Source organism: Micromys minutus, assembly GCF_963924665.1.
Source record: "Micromys minutus genome assembly, chromosome: 1".
Taxonomy (NCBI): domain Eukaryota; kingdom Metazoa; phylum Chordata; class Mammalia; order Rodentia; family Muridae; genus Micromys; species Micromys minutus.
This window is the reverse complement of record NC_137969.1, coordinates 249797567-249817768: the sequence shown is the minus strand read 5'-3', so window position 1 is coordinate 249817768 and position 20202 is coordinate 249797567.

Sequence of the window (20202 nt, the reverse complement as noted above, 5' to 3'; positions counted from 1 at the left end):
CCTTGTCTTCTCTTTGCAGCTCAGATTCTGGGAGTCAAATTGGAGGGAATGGCTGAGAGTCAACTGTGTTTGACCTACAATAACTCAACCTAGTACATCAGAGTGGTTCCTCTCCATGTTTCAGATCTCCAATCCCTCTTTCATTCTTCTGTTTGTTTTGTGTTTCCCTTTAGCCTGCACTATCCTCCAGTGGCCATTTCAGCATTTGATATTTTTTGCTTCAGTTTGTTTGTCGTTCAGTTTGAGTCATTTACCAAAATTCTCTGCTCTAATGATCACAGTATCTCTTTCTTGAGCCTCTTCAGCACTTTTAAATGTTCTTCCCTCTGCATTTCTCCCTCATACTTTTCCTCACTGATTTGAAGTATGTGGATCTAGAAATTCCTCTTAGATCTTTCCTGTACTTACGGTAAATGTATCAATTTTTTGGTGGGTGTAAGTTGGTCTGGTGCTGCTTATAGTTAAATGTTGAATACAGTTCAAAGATCTGATTGCTCCTGAGGAACAGATTCTCACATATACCAAGTGGTGTTATGTATACCTTCCCCCCAATTTAACTGGCCAAAAAATGGCTAGAGTCTGTGATTGGGCAGGAGAGGTAGAAAGGTTGAACTTGAGAAGTGAGTGATGGGTCTCAGGTGAGATAAAAGGAGAGAAGGGAGGAGATCAAGAGAGGAGGAAACCTCCACGAGAGGAGATGGACCATGAACAAGACAAAGACAAAGAGCAAGAAACAAGGGACATTACAGCTGGGAAATGGCTCCAAATCTGTCCAATCTAGGCTTATGGCTAATAAACAAAATATCTGGATTGCACATCTTTTCTATGGGCTATTAGGAATTTTCAATTCCTATTACACTTGGGTCTTTGGCTTTGACTCATTTCCCCCACTCACATGGACTGTAATCTTCACTGTCCTTATCTTCAGTGAGGCACTTGCTCCAGAGCCCAGTTTTCCTGACTCCAACAGGTGGCCTGATGTAAGTGGGACTCTCATTTCCTGCCCTGCCTTTTCGTTTCTAGAATCTTCCACAACCTTCTGGCAATCGGTTTGCTTTCTGCTCTTACCGTTTATTCTGGTTTGAGTTGTATCTCTGTTTTGACTTTGAGCAATGTTCTCCCAGTTTTGAGCATGGCTTTACTGTTCAGCTGTTGGTTGTTACCTTAGTTCATTCTTTCTTGTTCTGATAAAAGCAGTGTAATGGAGGAAAGGCTTATTTGGCTCACAGTTCTAGGTTATAGTGCATCATTACCAAAACCCAAGACGGCAGCAACTTGTAGCATCCAGTCACATTCACAGTCAAGGGCAGAGGGCAATGAATGAAAGAGTGGCCAGCTACATTTCCCCTGTTCTTATACAGATCAGGATGCCTTGCCGAGGAAATGATGCCGCCCATGTTCAACGTGCATCTTCCCACTTTAATGAACTCAATTAGAATACTCCCCTCCCCAGGCGTGCCCACAGACTGCTCAAATCTAGACTGGCTCCCACTGAGGCTCATTCCCAGGTGATTCTACACTGTGTCATATTAGCAAAGCCAACTGTCACAATAGTTATAATATTAGTAGCCTTTGCATGGGTTAGGACTTGGTTACAGAAGGTGGCTAGTCTTGGGGACCAGATCAGCCAGCCCTATGTTGATTGGATGTCTGAGAGCTCTAGTTGTCATGCTGGATAACGTTTTCGGCATGGCAGAAACCAGGGAAAGAAAACCTTGGGTGTGAACCTACTTTGTAAACTTTAAAGTTCTCTTTTAGCAAGAGGTGTGAGCTCTCGATGTTTCAATTCTAACAGTAATTTTCAAAGTTCTTTCTATGTATTGAAATTACTGGGAGAGCTGCCTACACAAGCTATTTCTGCTTCTCATCCCAGCAAAGGCGTGTCATGCATCTATCTATGTCCCCGATGTGACCTCTAGACAACTCTACAATGAGCCCTTTCCTTCTTCCACTCCCTTGATCCAGCAGACCTATGTTTCCAGGACAGGTGTTTTTGGCTTCCTCCTGCCTCACTGCCTGTTGACTGAATGCATGCTTGTCTCCAGCCTCTAAAGTGGTCGTCCCTGGTTCTCTTTATCTGGTTCACTGGCCCACCTCCTAGCCACATTCCCAAATTCACGTCCCTTTCCCCCACTCTGGTTATTCCAGACTAACTCATCACCTTTTGTTTAAATGAAGAGACAATTCTAACTGGTATCTTTGAGTTCCAGGATATATGATAATTATCCTTCCCCCAAGAAAGAGGGATCAGTGTCCAAATCAGAACCTGGAATTAATTAATTCTCACAGCTTAGAATCCATCTGTGGCTTCTGGTTGGATCATAGCCATTCTCTTCCATACTCTTCAACCTCAGTTCAGACATCACCTTCACAGGAAAGGATTCTCCTCGCTAAACCAGTACAATCCCCCACCATCTCCTTCCAAGCTATTGTACAGTTCTGTTCTTCAATACCCTATCATCCAATAGGACTTGATTGATTTCTGGATTTGCTTGTAATTTGCATTTCCAGCATGAGTGTGACCTCTACCAGGACAAGGGACTCGGTCTCTCTCCTTCTCACTTTGGGTTTCCCAGTGGATTCTTCTATGGTGGATTCTTCACACTGTTTCTCAAAGGGACCACCAGTGCTTTATGCATCAGTTACTTTTCTTGTTACTCCTTCGGTGGGTTCCTCGGTGTTTTTCATTGTTTCTCAAAGGAACTGACTGTGCTCTATGCATCAGTCACTTTTCTTGCTACCGTAACAAAACAGCCAACTAAACCAACTTAAAGGAGGAAAGGTTTATTTTGGCTCACAGTTTGAGAGCGCACAGTTACATCATACTGGGGAAATCTTGGCAGCAGGAGAAGGAGGAGACTGCTCACACTCCAACAGTTGTTACATCACACTGGGGAAGACTTGAGGGCAGGAGAAGAAGGCAGCTGCGCACACTGCAACAGTTATAAAACAGGGAGGTGAACACTCGTCTTCAGCACACTTGCTTCTTTTTATTCCGTCTAGAACCTCAGCCCACACCAGGAATGGTGCGGGCCACCGTCAGGGTGTGTCTTCCCACATGACTTAACCAAATCTAGAAAAAGCCTCTCAGACATGCCCAAAGGTCTGTTCTGTTGTCAGGCTGCGTACCTTATGGTTACACTTCCTGTGTGTCACCCCTTTCATTTCCAACCTCTCCGTCAAGCAGAGACCCTGTGCCCATTACAAAGACAAGGCACATGAAGTCCCCCAAAGCTAGATTCCCATGGGACCCCAAGCCAGGGAGAGGCAGAGCCAAGGGGACGTTTCTCTTTGCTCCATCCACTGCCTGTTCATTTTCTCGGATCAGGTCGCTCTCTGAGCACAGATTTAGAGACTGGTGCAGAGGTCAAGGCAGGAGCAGTTGTTGAGTCAAGATGTCAACAAAACCTTTGCTTTAAGTCAATGAAGGACTCCAGGGTTCCCAGAATCATAGCACCGGATGGCAAACTTCCTTGCAAATGCCCACACAATGGCTGGCATTATGCAGAGGCACTTTTTTTTTTTTTAAAATCGACTCTGTTTTGGACTCTTTCGAACCATAAAAAAGCCAGTGTGAAACCACAGAACTTCTATGTTTCTTGTTCTCTTAAAACTAAAACTAAAAAAAAAAAAAAAAAAAAAAAAAAAAAAAAAAAAAAAGAATTTTAAAAAACAGTGAAGGGGAGGGCTGAGCTATTTGAACCGTATTTTGCAAACGCCAGCTCCTCTCACTGGCTGCAGCAGCTGGTGCCAAGTTGCAACTCACCACACATTTTCACAGGCCCAGCCATTAACCTTTGCAAACAGCTGCCTGCAGTGGAATTACTGACAGGGCTCAGAGCCTGGGCAAGACAAGGCTTTGCCATGATGCCTGCCGAACTCACAGATTTCCGCCCGACTCCGGGGATCCAATCTGTCCTCTGGCTGAGCATGCTCGTTTCCCCTTAAAGAATTTTCTCATGCTAACATTCAGCTGGGAGCTGGGCCATGAGTTGGTGGAGCTGGCCCAATGGGCCCAGGGCACAGGGTACAGGGCACAAGGCACAGGGTACAGGGCACAGGGCACAGGGCACAGGGCACAGGGCACAGTGGTAGGTCATGTCAGGGGGTTCTTCAGATAAGCCTGGACTTTGAATTTGGCTTCAGTTACTAGTATTTGCTCCGCATAACTTTGGGCTAGCCTCAGCTTCCGCATCTGTACAGCAGGGCACTGAATCCTGCATGAGGACCATGGAATTCATGGATTCATTTGTTACTGAGATCCAGGTTTGATTCCTGACTTCATTTCTGGCCACCAGCGTAGTCTGACTTCAGCCCTGGCCCCACTGGGTAATGTAGAAGCTTACATGAAACACAGAGATCAAGGTCTTGGCTCAGAGCCGGGAGCATGGGTCTCAATAAATATGCATCATTTTTTGTATTGCTCCTAATAACCAATCCCCAGGATAGCTTGCCATCCTAAGCATGTCTTAAATGAGAATCATTAATTTCATGAATGTGTTCTTAGGCCATCTGGCTAACTTGAAAAGTTTTCTAGTTGGTAATCACAATGAGGTGTGGTGTGTGCGCGCCTCTATGTGTGTTTGTGTATATGTTTGTGTGTGCGTGTGTGTGTGTGTGTGTGTGTGTGTGTGTGTGTGTAAGAGAGAGAGGGAGAGGGAGAGGGGGAGGGAGAAGGAGAGGGAGAAGGGGAGGGGGAGGGGGAGGAAGAGGGAGAAGGGGAGGGGGAGGGAGAGGGAGAGGGAGAGGGAGAGGGAGAGGGAGAGGGAGAGAGAGCCCTTCAGTGAAACTTAGAGAAATAACGAAAGAGAGGATAATCCTTTGTTGTGAGAACAAGTTTCAAAGGCACAACTCTGGACCAGGGCTCTTCAGACCCCGTGTTTTACGCAGGAAACACAATCACTTTTCAAGACTGCACAGCACTTCAACTCTGTCCAGAAATTCCTTTGGTAAATAATAATAATAGGAAATATCCTTTGGAAATAATGGAGGGGATTTGGCAAATGCCTCTCTCTTGGAGCTCTCAAAGGCTTTTCCCGTTAGTTTACAGCTTTAGAGATTTTTCTTAAAAGGGTTGGATTGTCCTCTCCTACCTCAGAAGAGGGGCATTTACAGGAACTGTGAGGCTCCAGGGATAACACGGATCTGAGGGGCTATCTTTGTTCCACATACCTGCCTTGCCGATGAGGGAAACTGAGGCACGAGGAGGCGATGCTGAGTGAAGGACTGGCAGGACGGTGTGTAGGACAGGAGTTCGGGGACCAGCCTATCCATCCCGACCATGTGGCTTCCTGACTGCCAGGAGCCATGCTGTCAGGAAGCCAGCTGCAGACAGACAAGACTGATTGCTGACGCCTGCTTAGCCCCTTTCTATGGAGCGTTCTTCTGCTTCAGTTTGGTAGAAGGACAGGTGAACCATGGGAGGTGTGTGTGTGTGTGTGTGTGTGTGTGTGTGTGTGTGTGTTGGGGGGACCTTTTCCCTGGAGAAACTATAATCAAGGCAGGCAGAGGGTGTGGGCTCCAGAGCTGGGCTGTGCACTTGGTAGTTGACTGTGAGACCTTAGGCAATGCACTCTTACATGGGGTTGGGGTCTTTCTGCCTCACTTTTGAAAGGAAGTAATGAGTGGAAGGGGCTTTGTGTCAGGATCCCCAGACTGCATCCACTCTTCTTCCATTTGGACTGTTACAATCTGTCTGTGCCATCTTATTTTCCCATCCATCTCCATCTTTCAGTCATTTATTCATTCAACAAACATCCAAGTCCCACTGTGTGCTAGGTGCTTGCCACAGGTGATGTGGATCTCGACATCATAAACCTTCTTAATTAAAAACACAGTAACAAACCACCATTGCCACCTCTGCAAGCCTGTGTACCTGTGCTGGTGACAGGGGCTAGGCTGCAGGAACAAACAGCCCCCTGTTTTGTGGCTGACATCCAGCCAAACCACAAGGCATGGTTTGCTACATGTCTAGTGCTGGGCAGCAGGATGTCTGTCTGGCCCTCAGAAACTCAAACTGACTCAGTGGCTTCAGTGTGGCCCCTCAAGGTCACTGCAGCCATGGACAGGAAGGATGGTAAGTGAGGCCTGGTCCTTAGAGCCTCCTCTGCCTTTGTGGCTCTTCCCAACCATTCTGTTGGACCAAAAAAGGCATATGTGATATGGTTGAAGTTGACTTCTAGGAAGCTGAGGTTGTGGGTCTGCGGTGATGGTGTCTGCCACACAAGCATGAGGATGCGAGTTCAAATCCCCTGCAGGCATATAGAAGCCATATGTGGTAGCGTATGCCTATAATCCCAATGCTGAGGGAGAGGGAAAGAGGACATGTGTGGAATTCATAGAGTTTGGACAGTTTGTCCAGGCAAATTGATGAGCTCCTGGGTCAGTAAGAGAGATGCTTGGCCTTAAAAAAATGAAGATTATTAAGGGCCTGTGGGAGAGTGGTCAGATGTAGTACCCCGAGTCTCCTCATCTGGAAGAATGGGAAGCCAGCCACTGGCCATACTTCTCCGGTGGAATGCTCAAGGCATCAGAGGCTGCACCTCTCCTCCCTCCCCTACGAGAGAGCAGGGTCTTCTGTCATCTATCTGCAGGGCGTGGGTGGAGAAGGGCGCAGCCATGGGGTTAGTACCCACTTCGGTGTCTGAGTTCTAGGGAAGCCTTTATGTGGGGCCTCTGTCCTCTTCTGCTCTGAAATCCTGGCAGAAGTATTTTCAAGGTTACGGTTATTACAGCAATTATTTTTCTAATTTCTTTTTTGAGCGAACCCCCCCCCTTTATTTCAGAGCCAAGAAGGAGCGGTGTGAAGGGGGTTTAACAGTGGAGGGAAGCCATCATTTTGGCAGGAGAATCGTGACACGTTCAAAATGAGTAATTACGGACCGGGTGTGCTGGGGAGCAACTTGTAGAGCACACCCCCACCCCCTGCTGTTTCCAGTCGATTGGCTGGCCGATTGGTTTGAAATCCAGCCTTGGATGTTTCCAGGGTGTCAGCCTCCCCAAGAGGGGACCTCACAGGCCAGTCTTGCACTTGGAAAACAGGGGCTCGTGCAAATTCCAATCTGCTTCTTAGGGATGTGCTGCAGACCTACCCCAAAGTTGAGGTGACAAAAACCTAACCTTTGGTTGACTGTCAGTTGGGTCAGGGATGGGGGGGAGTCACGATGGGACCCAGAGAATGGAAGGGAGGAGATGAGAAGGGAGTGCATAGTTGCTGGTCAAAGGAAAACATTTCTATCCTACCTTCTAGTCTTGGTTTTGAGTTACCCAGCATGCTCTGCATGGAGTCAGGGGTGAGGTGACTAAGGAACCTAGTCAGGAGTGAAGCTTAGTGGCCATCCTTGTGTGTGTGTGTGTGTGTGTGTGTGTTGAGGAAGGGAGAGACACAATTATCTCCTTCCCAGATGCCTCTCCCAAGGGGCCAACTGAATGGTAGAAGGACCTCCTTTACCACTGACTGGGCTCTGGTCTCCTGTCTTCTTCCTAGATATCTGTGCTGTGTCTTTGAGCCCATTCCTTTCCCTTAGACGCCCCAGAAAGCTTCTTATGAGGGAAAAGTGAGGGCCAAAGCCCACCTACCCTGAAACACAGATAATTACTACCCTAACATGTTGGTGGCCTGGAAGCTTCAATCAAGAGGAGCTATTGTTTTAGTTGTTGTTTTCAGTGAGGTTTTCAAGCTGGAAAAGTTCATCTAACATGAACTTCACTGTGCCCTTTCGTGGCTGGCTATGTCACCTAGCATGATTTTTCTCAGATTCATCTACATGGTACTCTGAATTAGAACTCACTTCATTTTAATGGCTGAATAGTATTCCGTTGTATACGAGGCCACATTTAGTTTATCTATTCATCTACTGATGGACATTGGGCTTCTTCCAGTTCTGGGACATTGGGATCCACACTACTATAAACATAGATATGCACAGACATCTGATTAAGACTCTACTTTCCATCTTTTTAGGAGTGGAATTCTTTCATCAGATGGCACATTTTTCAAAAAAAAAAAAAAATTAAGGATCCAGTGCCCTTCAGAACAATATTTTTAAAGCCTTTGATTTCATGAGCAAGGACTCACCCATGTAAGGGAGGAGAGAAAGGAAGAGTCTACTTTTGAGGTTGGAGTGGCGGTCCTGACAGGAGGAAGGATGTATTTTGACTAGCAAGTCAAGCAATCACAATCCAGATGCTGGGCAGGAGGCGGAGGGAGGGGCCCAGGGAACAAGGACTTTGCACCCGCCTGGATTCCAGGCTGGCTAGCAGCTCTGGCTGCTGGCTTGATGTGGATGGCAAATTGTCACTTCGGTGGAATTCAGGAACGTCACTTATGTCATTAGACAGCAATCTATAATTAACTCACTCAAGGCTGGGTGAAGGGCAGGAATCCTCCAGAGTGAGAAGGGGTCCCACCAGCACCTTCCTGGAGGGGGGTGGGACTGAGGGACCTCCCTTCAACTAGCAGCTGACACCTAATTAGTGGCCATTGTACGCTTTCTGTGGTTTTTCCACCAGGAAACCTAGGGCTGGCAGCTAGCGGCTGCCGCAGCAGAAGTGACCAGCCTGGGCAAAAGCAAGAAAGGCTGCACAGGGGTACCTAGGGAGATGGAGATTCTTGGACTTCAGCGTCAATTTGATATCTGGTCACACAGGTGTCCACTGTCAGGGTGAAGGGATGTCCAGTTTATCGGGTCCCCCAAAAGAGCCACTCAAACTCCCAGGGGGTTAAGTGACTTTGAGAGCATCCAGAGGAGGGACACAATGTGAAAGCCTCTGACCAAGGCTGTCGGCAGCCTGGCTTCCCAAGCCCTGGGCGGGTTGGCGTCTGACTGTCCCCTCTGGAATGTCTGGGCTGCAGCCGGGACTTGCTCTAAATGAGAAACAGGCGGGAAGGGCTTAGGGGGCCTGGCAGGCTGTGGCCAGCTCCTCGTGCGGTCTGGGCAGGGCCATTTGGCACAGTGTGGCCGGGAGGGCACACTGGCTGCTCAAGCAGCCCTCCTACAGGCATGGGAGACTTGGGTACCTTACCAGCCTGGTCAGGCCAGCGCCTGTAGAGAAGAGGGCGGTGTGAACATAGCCCTGCAGGCAGATGGAGCTGCCCTGCTCCCAGGAATGCCAGAAATTGAATCACAGATCTTCAGCTTGCTCCTGTTGAGAATGAAGCCATGTCATCTCCCAGGGTCACATCTCATGACACAGAGGCCCAGGCACTAGTCACAGCTCCAAACTTTCAACAGCTGCAGAGATTTGTGTGTTTGTGTGTGAGCATGTGTGCATATGTGTGCACATAGAGGCAGAGATTGATGCAGTGTGTCTTCCTCAGGTTTTCTCTACCTTATTTTTTTTTTTTTAATTACGATCACATTTTATTTGTTGTGTGTGTGTGTGTGTGTGTGTGTGTGCGCACATGTGTGTGAATAAATGAGGACACATATATGCCATGGCATTCATGTGGTGGTGAAGTGGTTTTTTTTCCTTCTAACATGTAGGTCCTGAGAGTTGATCTCAGGTATTCAGTTTGGCAGAAAGTGCTAATGCCCACTGAGTTAGTTGTCTGGATGGCCCTTCTCCACCTTATCTATATCTGTCTGTCTGTCTGCCTGCCTGTCTGTCTGCCTGTCACCCATCTATCTACCTATCTATCTACCTACCTACCTACCTACCTACCTACCTACCTACCTACCCACCTACCTATCTACCTATCTACCTACCTACCTACCTATCTATCTATCTATCTGTCTGTCTGTCTGTCTGTCTGTCTGTCTGTCTATCTATCTATCTACCTATCTATCTATCTATCTACCTATCTACCTACCTACCCACCTACCTATCTACCTACCTACCTACCTACCTTCCTACCCACCTACCTATCTACCTACCTACCTACCTACCTTCCTACCCACCTACCTATCTACCTACCTACCTACCTACCTATCTATCTATCTGTCTGTCTGTCTGTCTGTCTGTCTGTCTGTCTGTCTGTCTGTCTATCTATCTATCTATCTACCTACCTACCTACCTACCTACCTACCTACCTACCCACCTACCTATCTACCTACCTACCTATCTACCTATCTACCTACCTACCTACCTACCTATCTACCTACCTACCTACCTACCTATCTACCTATCTACCTACCTACCTACCTACCTATCTATCTATCTGTCTGTCTGTCTGTCTGTCTGTCTGTCTATCTATCTATCTATCTATCTACCTATCTATCTATCTATCTACCTGGAGACAGGGTCTCTCACAGGACTGAAGCTCTCTGGTTTGCTGAGAGTGACTGGCCAATGAGCTTAAAGGATTATCCATCCCTCTTCTCGTTACGGGTACACAGCGCAGCCATGACTGGCTTTTACCCTGGGTGCTGCGAATCCAAACTCTGGTCCTTATGCTTGTGCAGCAAGCCCTTTCCCATTTGGGTTCTCTCCCTGCTCTTGCTTGCAGAGATATCAGAGGCTGGCCTGATATCATAGTTTTCTACTTACTGGAACTCAGTTCAGGGTTCAGGCCCACACCCAAGCTCATAGCCAACTCTTCTGCAAAGGAATGACCTCACAAGCCACCGCTCTGTGCGAGAGCCCAAAAACCAACAGTGTTCCCCAGTTCAGTCTGGATCCCCTTTCTTTTCCTTCCTCCCAGCTCCAGAGTGGATTGTTGGAACCCCTCAAAAGTCAGGATGTTCCTGTTCTTAGAATGACTCTGTACAGGTCTTTGTTCCAGGGTCTCCCTCCTAGTCTTCCTTCCAGTCTTGCCAGGCTATAGACTTGATGGCTCACCAAAGATCCCAGGAGTATAGGGAGCTGAGGCTCAAACAAAGTCTTGGAAGGGCCTGCTGTACCCTCAGTACTGCAGAAAGGTGTTGGCGATGCCTAGGGCTAGTTCGTATGTCTGAGGAATTAGGATTTGGTCCTGAAAGCAAAGGAGCTCCACGTCTTCGACCTCACCTTCTCCACCTGCAAATGATGGAGCACATGAAAGAGGATGTGAAAGGCAGGCATGATGTGGGAACCCTAAGCATGCTGGGGTGCTTCCTGGGCATAGCTGTAGAAGGGGTGTGGCTCAGGGGAGAAGTAAGCTGGCACCAAAATGGGAATAGAGGGGTCTCCAGCAAGGTGAGCTTGATTGTTCCCTTCTTCTGGTGTCTTTTCTCCTCTCTCCTTTCAGAAAGAATCATGAGATCATGGTAGCTAATTAGACACCTGTGTTTAGCCTATAAGAGGGAGAAGCTGGGGTGGTCACAACACAGAAGTTTGTGGGAGGTACAGTGAGTGCCCGCCCCTGTTCTCTGGGGTAAGGGTACTCCATTTGCACCATCACAAATATCTTAGAGGTCACCCAAGATTAACTGATCATTGAGAACAGTGTGTGTATGTCTCTTAGGAAACCTTCACTATGGCAAGTGTGGCCTCATATGGTTGATGACTTTCCTATGTCTGGGGACCATGGGGCCCAACTCTCCATGGTATTTTGTGAATCGCAAATCTACAGATGCTCTGAGGACATACAGTCTCCATGACAATGAAGAGCCCTACGGATAATTGGGTTAGGAACCTGTCGGGCTGTGGTTTCTAGAACTCTGGTTCTTTGGTAAAGACTATTCACCAGGGAACCTTCCTAGACTCATAATTATTAATTTCATTTATATGTATTGCTACTTTCTTACTGAGTCTCTATGGATAAACTTTAATGTGTATATGCGTATACATGCATATGTACCTATGGGGAAAACGCATAGTTCCACAGCTTCTTTGTCTGTTGCAGTGACAACGTATTCTTGAAAAGGCAACTTGGAGGAAAAAGGGTTTATTCTGGTTCACAGTACAAAGTAGAGTCTACCACGGTGAGGAAGTCGAGACGGCACACACTTGAAACAGCTGATCGCATGGGACATACAAAGCAAAGAGTCATGAATGCCTGCTGTAGCTCAGTTCCACTTATACAGGCCAACGTCACAGCCAGGGGATGGTGCCGCCCACAGTGGATGAGCCTTCCTACCTCAAAGGCGCAGCTCACAGTAGGTTCTAGATTTTGTTAGGAATTAACATGTTCTATTACACATATTTTCAGGACTTGGGTCCCTGCAGTGTGAGTCTCATAAATAGCTTTGCCTAAACATGTCTTTCCATATTCCTCTAACTCTAAACTCTTAAGACCCAGTGTAGAGAAAAATCACTAAACTGAGCATGCAGCTTTGAATGAGAAATGCCCCCCCCCCAATAGGCATCAGCAAATGTTCCCAGCAAGCAATGCTGCTTGGGGAGGTTCAGCATGTGCAGCCTTGCTGGAGGAAGTGTATCATTGTGGGTGGGGTTGAGATATATGGCCTTGCCCCATTCCAGTTTGCTTTCTCTACTTCATGTCTACAGTTGAAGGCATAAACTCTCAGCTTCCTGCTCCTGCCACCATTCCTGCTGCTTGCTGCTGTGCTTCCCTGGCATAATTAACTCTTAATCTCCTGGAACCATTGGCAAAATTAAGCCCTCTGTTCCTTAAGTTACTTTCGGTCAGAGCAATGAAAAAGGAAGCAGCTAACCAAGTGAACAGGTGCCGTCCTGTACTAGTCACTGACCAATGAGGACAAAGAATCTCAAACTCATCCGGTACAGATACAGTTTTCTTTTCTCAAGTATGTTTGATCCTGTAGAGTTGGTGACTTTGGAGCAGTGACTGTGTGCAGGGTTCAGCATGGTCTACAGCTTTGCATTTCTGCCCTGCAGGAAAGGGACATGGGAGCAACGTGATACAGGAGACACACGTTAGAGACACTAGCCACCCTTTGTCTCTGAAGCATGGTATGGTTGGCATACCTGCTGCCCGCTATGAACTTTGTATTATGCTCATGTCTTGTCTTAAGACATGTTTCACGTGTCTGCATGTGAGCCCTCATGTCCATGAGTTCCTGTACACGTGTGTGCAACTGCTTGTGTGCGTCTGTGTGGCTGCGTGTGTATGTGTGTGCACGTGGAGGGGTTCAGAGCACTTTCCTACTCCTGAGATGCTTTGAAAGCATGTTCGATGGATTTGGTACAGCTAGGTTTAGGGTTCTGGGAGGAGAGTTGGCCCATGTACTGTCAACCACAATGGTTAACAAGCGCATGGTCCTGCGGGTAGTGAGGACGGGAGAAGGGGGAATGAGTCTCTCTTGCTGCTCTTCCAGAGCTGGTACTATTTGTTGTCTAGTGAGAGTCTGGTAAGCCTTTAAAGGGCTCAGAAGAATGTCAGAAGCAATGTCCTTTTCTCAAGTCAGGCAAGTGAGATCTGCATCCCCTGTGAGCTACTGATCATTAACAACACACATTAGCCCAGGTAGCTCATAAAATTAATCTTCCTCTTTCATCAGATCCGAGGTCAGCATCCCAGCTTCCCCAGAGAGAGGTGATGTCATGAGGCAGCTTGTTGGGAGAGAATGATTTTTATTCAATACGATGAGGCTGTTTGCATGAAAGCTAATTAGGCTGGCCAAGCACAGGGGAGCTGGGGAACTTGGCCAGAGGTGCACTTGCAGAATCTGGGCAGGGTGGTTCCTTACTGAAGCTTTCATTCCCAGTCAGGGTCTCTCACTTGCCTGGCTGCTTGCTGAGTTTCCGGGACAAGGTAATGCTAACTGAGGACCCTCTGAGCACTCCTGGCTGCATGTCCAATAGTCACCCAGGCAGGTAGGCGGGACTTCCCTTCTGTAGTGTTAGAGAGAGCCAGGGCTGCAAGGCCTGATGGGTGGGCCTGTGTTCACATTCCAGCTCTGACTCTTTCAACCTCGATTTCCTTGTGAATAAAATCAAGCCAGGAAGATCTACCAGCTGGGCTAGTTTAAGCATACCTAGCCCAATCAACTTATTGATCGTGTTGGTTTGTGTGTTGTTAACTGTGTGTTGGAGGGAGGTGCAATTGCTCATATGTGGACTGATGTATGTGGAGATGAGAGAGCACCTGTAGGAGTTTATTCTTCTACGATGGGGATTCCTAGGCAGGTGTTTCTCCTTGCTGAACCATCTTACCAGTCCAAGACCTCATGGATTGTGTCACAACTGTTTTTTCTTGTACACTGTCTCCACTCCCTTCTGTTTGACATTCTTGTTAAATTATCGGCACTTTCCCACATATATTTGTTTAAAATGGAAATATAGCCCATTGTTTATTGTAAGTGGAAATTGCAGCACCGCTCACTACCTTATAGTTACAGATACAGCACAAAAAACCCACTAAGATACTGATCTAATAAACTTTGCTCAGAAGCTATGTGTGTAAAACTATGGCACACAGGGACCAAAGACTATCCAATAAAGGGAAGACACGTGGTGGCCATGTACTGGAAGCCTAGAAAGATACAAATTCTCAGGGCTGGAGAGATGGTGGCTCAGCAGTATGTGTTGCTCTTCTTTCCCAGACATCTGACTGCTCACAGCTGCCTTGACCCCCAGCTCCAGGGATGTGACAGCCTCTCCGGCCTTCTTGGCTATCCACAATCACATGCGCATACTCACACGCAGACATACATAAAATAACAAATAACAGGATACACCGAAGAAGATGAGGATATATGATGTTCTCCTTGTGTTGATGAAGGGACTTTTCCCTGGTTAGTTCTTGTTATCTCGATACCAGCTAGGGTCATCTGGGAAGAGGAATGTCAGCTGAGAAATTGCCTCCATTAGATTGCCCGTAGGCAAGCCTGTGGGACATTTTCCTGATTGGTGTGGGAGAACCTAGGTCCTTCAATGTCTAAAGACAGCAAAAGTACAGCAGCCCCAGTGGAATGTTCTCAAAGGTCTATGTGTTAAAGATGTGGTCCCTGGAGTGGTATTATTGGAAGTTTGTGGTTCCTGTAAGAGTCGGAGCCTGGAGGGAGGGAGATTTGTGCTGGGGTCCTGAACCTTTTCCTCCTGTTCTATTTCCTGGTCACCATGAGTTGAGAGGTTCTGCTCACTGACTCTTGCCTTGGAGTGTTCACCACTGTTCCTAATCAATAGGACTGGCATCTCCCAAACCATGAACCCAAACAGACCTTTCCTTTTTTGAAGTTGTTTGCTTCAGCGCTCTCTGACAGTAACAGAGAGCTGGCTAAGGCAGATGGAGTTCTTTCTCCCAGACCCCATTTCCAAGTTCAGCTAAGTACCTGGAAATTCATCCTGGGACAGAGCTTGATGGGAGTTTATACTGTAGACACCTGTGAGACTTTGGTCAGAAAGCAGGACAGGATGAGGGAGATGCCCAGTTTAGCCCATTCGGGAAAAAGGGGTTTATCAATATTGTCTTTTTGGGAACTGAATGGCTGGGTCTCACATACCTGTCTGTGTCAGCCACTGGCTAGGGCTGTCCTGCGAAGGCTGTGTGCTTACGGGTGAAGTAGCTCTTTGCATGGAAGGGTGGTGACTGGGGGCTGTCTGCCGAAAGCATGAGTGTATCCCTTATTTAAGGGGACCCTAGGAGACCCTTCTTTCTGTGTATCCTCTAGTCTTTTCTGCTCTTTCTCTCTCTGGACAATTAGGGAACAATTATTTTAGGGGTTCAGTCAGTGTCTTCTTGGGAAATTAGAAGATTAAGACTGCAGGGGTGAATGGTACTCACTATCTTTTCCTGAGCCAGAGCCCTGGGTGGTCTTAGTGGTTCACTAAGGCAGGAGAAGGCTGAGACTCCCCACCCCGGCCTATGTGACTTTCTCAGGTCAGGTTGGCTGGACTACTTTGAAACCATGCTGACTGAATAACCTATCCAAGGAGGATCTAAGCCATCCCCACAGGCAACCACTGTCTCTCCCCTGGCTGTGGGCAAGCGGTCCCTTAGGACATACATCATTTGTAGAAGAATCAAAAAAGGTCCCAGAAACAAAATGGAGTCACTTGCGTCAATATCCAAAGAAAGAGGCAGCTGGGATGTTCTAAAAGGAAGGTATGTTCCACATAACTGTCTGACCACAACTGTCACTAGACTCTGCCAGAGACACTAGCTTGTACAGAGTCTACCACAGCCTTACACAAAAGTACTTTTGTGGGGACATCTGCCTAGCAATTGTTTGCTCAAATCTGGACCCATTCCACTCTTTCCAATAAACCACAGAGGCCAAGAATAATTGTTTAGAAATGTGTGATGTCATCTGTATCTTTGCCGATGTAACCTTCCACATGCCTTGTCCTCCATGAACGTGCACATAGCTTACTTGGGCACACACATTCCCACGGCAATGCACCAGCTTCCCCTACAAATGCCATGTTCTTTGGAGATCTGCTGTGTGAAATAATAAAAAAATGTACCATACCACGCTATCTCTGGCTACTCTCTGGCCCGGGCATGACCTCCAAGTACCCACGCTATCACCACAGGGCACTGGTGGGCCTGTTCCATTCTCATCTCATGGAGACGCTCTGACCTGGTGCTCCAAAATCTCTCAACCCAACTTGCTAAATTCCCATGGCGGGTTGCTGCCACACCAGACCCAATCATTTAAATTCCCATGTCTGGCTGGGGTGCCCCGCTAATGTACCTTTCTCTGGAACCCAGTCGAGTTGCCTCATGAAGGAAAACACTAGACAAACTTAGGGTAGAATCAACAGGTAAACCAATCGTTTAGCTCAGCAACTAGCATCCTAACTGTAAGCCATCCTGAGTTAAATCCTCTGGTAGTGGATCCCATCGGATCCGCCACCTAAACTGGGGGCCTTCTCTACCTACATTTTAGACTCTGCACCATCCACTCCCTCCCCCAGTCCTTTCCCTGCCTCCCTTTTCCCTCTCTGACCTGGAAGTCCCGCCCACTCCTCGCCCACTGATTGGTTCCTAGAAATCTTTATTTATCAGGGAAAGGTTCACAGGAAGTCACCCGAGTATGGGATTCACTTCTCATCCCAGGCAGCCCCTCTTGGGGGATCGAAAAGAACATCAACGTAACAAACAGCACCGGGCTATCCACAACAGAAAACCACGCCTCATACATCACTTCCGGTCTGCTCCTTTTGCACTCCCTCACCTGTGTGACTGTGTCCCAACGCTTTTCCTCATCCCTTACTCAGCTTTTCTTTGCAGGCCTTGTGTATCCAGGCAGGTGAATCTCTGCTCCCCAAGAGTTCATATATACTCTCACCCGACCCTTCGGCAGGACTTTTCCATTTCTTTCTCACACAATATGGACAACCCTCTGTCTCGCATGAAGGTTTGTCATGGACTCCCCTAGGCAGCCTCAAAGTGGCAACGGGGGGGATATGCTGGTACAGCCACACTGACAGGAGAACACGGGCTTTCTGCTGGTGCTGCTTGTATACTCTCATCCTGGTCAGGACATACTCCTCAGAAACACCTCTGTTGTCTTACAGTAGGTGCTGCTGTGCCCGGCCAACCGTCCATCTTGGCAGGTCCAACTAATTGTCAAGGCATTAACTCTGCTGAGGATGACACAGGTCTTCAGGACCATGATTCTCCCCTTGGGCTTGCTGAAAGCTCCACACATATTCACAACGGCCATGATCCTTCTAGTTCACGTAGCCTGAGAGGCAGGTTGCTTGCCCTGTAGCCTGTTTGCCTCAATATTTGGCCTCACATGGCTGCATCAGGAGACATGGATCTGTTTGGGAGCTACCAGGGTGGACCCCGGTTTCAACCGTGGCTCTCAATACTAAGTTAATCATTCATAGATTATCAATCATAACTTACTTGATCAAGTCAATGCCAAGCAATGCCAAGCAAGCTCTTCAGCCACCTGCTCTTGATGGTTCTTATTGTAGCAACACAGCCCAGGTCAAGGCAGTCCCTGCAAAGTACAAGTTGACCATAAAACAACACCAGTAAGGGTTTTAACAGTTATACCACCTTCTAGGAGCTGCATGTACCCCACTTGCTGTTAGCGACAGGTTCTTCATTTCTTATTAGGAGATGCAGCCCACTCTCAATTGGTGCATCACTGTCTGCTACCATGGACCCAAGCAAGCATCAGTGGTGACATGCTGACTTTCCAGAAAGATACAGATCAGAGTTCAGGATATAGAGGGTCCTGTGGGAGCCCATACCTGGGTATAGCATGCTCAAGAGACAAAACTGTACTAAAGAACAAGTCACTGTCATAACAGGCTGACCAGTGTGCAGCCAATCCTTTGGAACTGCCCAAGCACACAGTCTACTATAGCTAGGCCTTCATGCTGCTACCGGCTGGAGTCTTGTCTGGGAGGTACATGCCTTTCTCTGGAAGATTCGATGCATGCACTAGAGAATCCTAAGAGCTCAGATGACATATCTCCTCTTGATGTGATGTGTTAACACTGGATCTAGGACCACCTTGGAGACAAACTTCTTGGCCTGAGAGTGAGGGAGTATGTAGATTGCATTAACTAAGCTGGGAAGGCCTACCCTGAATGTGGGAGGCACCATTGGATGGGTACAGATTCTGAACTGAATAAAAGAGAAAAAAAATAGGCTGAGAAATGGACTCTCTCCTCCTTCTGCTTCCTGACTGGAGATGCCATGTGACCAGCTGCTTTAAGCTACAAAAATAACCACCATATCTGGGCTGTGTCTCTGTGAACTCCAACTCCACGGCCTACCAGGTGACCTTCTGAGGTCATTGCAAGATCCTTGGTTTCCCGAAATACGGTTTGGAAAGCTCTCAGGATGTAGGCTGAAGGAGACTACAGACTTGGATGTTGGCAGGGATAGTTTTAGTCTCTAGTTTTTCTATGGTCAGATTCCTGGCCTTGGAGAGACAGTGTGCCCTCTGTTTTGTTTCTTCATTGGTACTGTGACAAAGAGAATAGCTCTTTGAACTGAGCAGACTCCCATGTGTTGAAGACACTTGCCTGGGTGCCAAACTAGAGTAAGTGCCCTGCATGTGGCAGCCACCCTAAGTGAATGCACTTGCTCTTAGAACTGCAAAGAAGGCTTGGGTTCGCGCTCTCCCTTTATCAGTCTCAGCTCTGTGATGCTGAAGAGCCAACCAGCAGACTCGAAGCCCCAGGGTGTGGGCTGCAAAGTGTCAGGTGCAGTAGTAGACTTTGTCTTAGCTGGGGACAGCTTGATGGCTTGGCAAGGATGGAAGGCATGTCTCCAAGGGAAAGAGTCTGCTCTTATCTAGTTTCCTTACCCCATGGGTGTGCTGACTAGAAACCCACTTGGCCTCCTCATCCATCCCTTTTGTGACATTAGATAAACGTAACATTTGTTCCAAAGCAAACCAGGAGAAAAAAAAAAAACCCAAAACACAAAAAACTAATGATGACCATGCAGAGATCTCCAAAAGGTTAGCCAGAACAACCTGTGGAACTTGTTGGGAACCTGGGTAGACCTTGGATTAATTGAAATCACATTCTCACCGGTACAGCTCATCTGTATTCGTCACCTTAGATGCAAGAGTCTGATGCTAATGGATAGCTAATGGTGTCCTCTTAGGAAGCTCCCTGGCTCAGGGTTCGAAGGAACTTTAACACAGTAAGTCGTATACCAGTGGGTTGATATACCAGGATAACTGCCAAGGTTATGGGTTGGTGCCTCTGATACCACCTTGCTGAAGACAGAGGCACCCTTCATTTAAGTCCCAGGGGAGCAGCCCTGGCCTGTCTGTTTTCTGTCTGTTCCCTCATGATTCAGTTCTCATTTGAGGGGAGTCTTTGTCTTTGCTAACTCACCACAAAGCTGCACTTAAGAATCTCAGAGGGACTTTGAGCTGGGGAAGGCCACACTATCACAAGACTTTCTCTGAAATTCACAGGACAGTTCTGGGTCTTTAACACAGTGTTTTATTCTGTCTTCTACAGGATCCAAGCTGCTTGCAGCTGGGAAAAAAATGGAGCTTTGACTACCATTCGGTTACAAAGACTCACCTCTTGCTCATAGTTCAGTGTGAAAATGTATCCCCTATTTTAAACTGCTGGGGTATTTCCTGTGCAACCCCATCAAAGCGCCCAGAAACAAGGGCCACATGGACACTCTTGTCTGTTATGTTAGCAGTCCCTTGTATAACATAGCCAAACACTTATATTCCTGTTAGTGTTTGATACTGTGTAATTTGCTATTTAGAAGACTCACACAGCTGTGGCCAGCTCTTCAACATGGGGTTCCTATTGCAGATGGCGGGAGAGATTGCAGCCTCTTTTGGAGGTAATTAAGACCAATAGCACAGAGGTTGAGAGGGGACAAGCTACACTCAAGGACCATGTGGTTTGGAAGCCAATAGCACTTGAAGACAGCTGGGGGCCCACAGCAGCCTCAGTTCTCATGGAGTG